The sequence below is a fragment of the Nycticebus coucang genome, chromosome 14 (genome assembly GCF_027406575.1).
Source record: "Nycticebus coucang isolate mNycCou1 chromosome 14, mNycCou1.pri, whole genome shotgun sequence".
Classification (NCBI taxonomy): domain Eukaryota; kingdom Metazoa; phylum Chordata; class Mammalia; order Primates; family Lorisidae; genus Nycticebus; species Nycticebus coucang.
In genome coordinates this window covers 98,140,749-98,143,329 of record NC_069793.1, presented here as the reverse complement: position 1 = coordinate 98,143,329, position 2,581 = coordinate 98,140,749, and the positions used below count along the sequence as shown (strand labels likewise).

The following is a 2,581-nucleotide window of genomic DNA, read 5'->3' as shown; positions in this document are numbered from 1 at the left end:
CATGCATTTTGTAACAGTACTTGTGACCTGCATTGTAATATACAGCATATTTGTTGTTGTTTTGGTGTGTCTGTCATCTCTATTAGCAGATAGCATCTGTGAGGGTAGAATAATAATCAGCCACCATATCTCCAATAGCTGGATCTGCATATATTGCAGGTACCATTCATACATTAATTGAATTAATGAATGAATTTTAAAGATGTAATACCAAATGCTACTATGGCATCAAATAAGAAAGAGCGATCATTTTCTACTCATGACTAATTCTTGGTTATAGAATTTGAAAGGTATTTCTGACTTGGACAAAGAACTGTACTGCATGTACATAGGTTTTGCTCAATTCTAGATTTAACTTTGGGGACAATTTTCTAGTTTTACCTGGTATTATTAATATTTGTTTATGCAAGTTTGATCACATTGGGAGAGCATGTTTGTTTCCACTAACACTTACTTTTCACTTCTTTTGATGAAGTGAAAAATTGAATGACGCTTAAATAAATTTAAATGAAATTGACAAAAGACATTTTTCCAAGTAAAAAGAAAACAATTTGAAAGGACATTCCCAGTGACCCCAAATCCATTTTATTTCTTGTTCTTTTCTTTCTATTCATCATTTCCCTCAGCCCCAAGGAATGATTTTCTTGCTTCTTTTTAAAGACACCAAATTACTTATCAGATTTTTTAAACAGTGCACATGTAATTAGGAATAGAAAAGGTGACACATTTTTGCCTCTGAGATAAAAACAGCTTTCTAAGAAACTGGGTTAACATCCTAAAAAATGAACACTGTCTATACTTGGGTTTAGATATTATTTATTTTTCCACAAATCCACATTTATTTACTTTTCATCAGTTTAAATCCTTGAGGCATACAACGTCACATGGATTCTGGGTCAAATGGCCTTAGCAGGAAGGTTGCTTCACAATTTGGCACAAACCATGCCACTGTTTCCATGGGCCTGAGTTATTTTTCCCCAGATTACCCTGGTTTTGTTCTGTTTGCCACCAGAAGTCACTGTGGTGCTCTTTGCTTTGTATACATAAGCACATCTCTTGTCCAAATAGAATTCAGTTTCATCTCGGGCATAAACACCTTAAATTTTAAGAAGAGCTGTGTGCTCTCTTTGCTTCTGGAGACCTTGCTCATAGCCAGCAAAAATGGCCTCAGACAACAGCCTTCCAGACATATTTGCCTATTAGAAGTCTTGTTTCCAGCAGACCTCCACAGGCCCCAGGATGGCAGAAAGAGCGGATTTTTGGTATTCTAATGTAAGTAACATCTTGATGTACATTCAAATATACTCTTTAACAAAGTGAATAGAAAATGTTTTTGAGCCCTTGACTGAGTCCATTTCCCCAAATGCACCCCAATCAGAGGGCTATGGTGATCCATGCCAATGCCCCTGGGAAAATACACCTATAATGTATACTGTTCTGTATGAAATGAAAACATAGTATAATAAAAATTATGTGTGGCATTTAGAAGGTTTATCTTAGGTAACCTAATAACTCTAAAAATAGATAGACCAGAAAGTACATGTGGCAATGAATGCACAAACAGGATCTCCATGCTCCAGCTCCTTGTAAAGTCTGATATTTCACACAGCATTACGACTCCTTCACATTTCTCATCATTTGCCACATGCCCTATAAATCAATAGAGGAGATTTTCTGTAACAGGGGTTAAGGAACTTCCTCTTACTGATTGAATTACTCTATGACAATCTATCCCCGTAAGCTATTATAAACCAAGTTAATAACATTGACTAAATGACAACCGAATATGAGGCAACTTTGTGATTCATGTTCTTATAACCCACTTTTCTTTTGGGGAAAAAATCCTTTTTAGCTCTTCTTTTACATTCTCTGAGAAGATAATACATTTTGTCAAATTAAAATGAATGAAAGATGTAGCTGTGACATTTCTTTCTGATTTTTTTTAAATTAAATTGCCATATTGCTAAAGTTCTAATTCCCTTTAATTAAGTAACCATTAAAAAGATTCAAGTTGACTATTCAAAAAGTTCTAATAGATGTGAAACCAATTCGTTGATCTAGGGATCAGTGCTAATGGCCATGCCATTACTGTCATTTGTATTCATTTGGCATTTAAAATTAAAGAAATGTCCACTAAAAATTAACTTCTGAGTAACACTTACCCTACTTTATAGGCTACTGTGTAAGTGACAATTGGAATTGCAAACAGACTGTCAATTTTTCTTCTCTTTGACAGCACTTAGCATATAGTGCTTAAAGATTTTTATGGGTTTTGGTTTCAAAATCAAAAGTAACACTACAGCTATAAAAATATTTATTGGCACACTGTTAAATGTCTGTCTATAATGGAACTAGCTATCTTACCTGCAATAATTATCTAAAATCTGTTGACAAGAAGTCTGTAAATTGTATGGCCCACTCCTGCAGCCATTCGAGGCAAACTTATTCTTTGTGAATACAAAAAAGAAGATGTATAGAACAGTACAGATTTCCGAGCAAGACTGAACTCTTATGGCCTATTAACAGGTAAAGGTTGGAGAAAGGAAGACATCCAAGCTTTCATTAAAGTCCTGAAATTGTT

At 34.6% G+C, this 2,581-nt stretch overlaps 1 pseudogene; it reads right to left on the bottom strand.

The window, feature by feature from the left end:
* Positions 1-857: 857 nt before the first annotated feature.
* LOC128565854 (60S ribosomal protein L35a-like) lies at positions 858-1,190 on the bottom strand (annotated as a pseudogene).
* Positions 1,191-2,581: the final 1,391 nt, after the last annotated feature.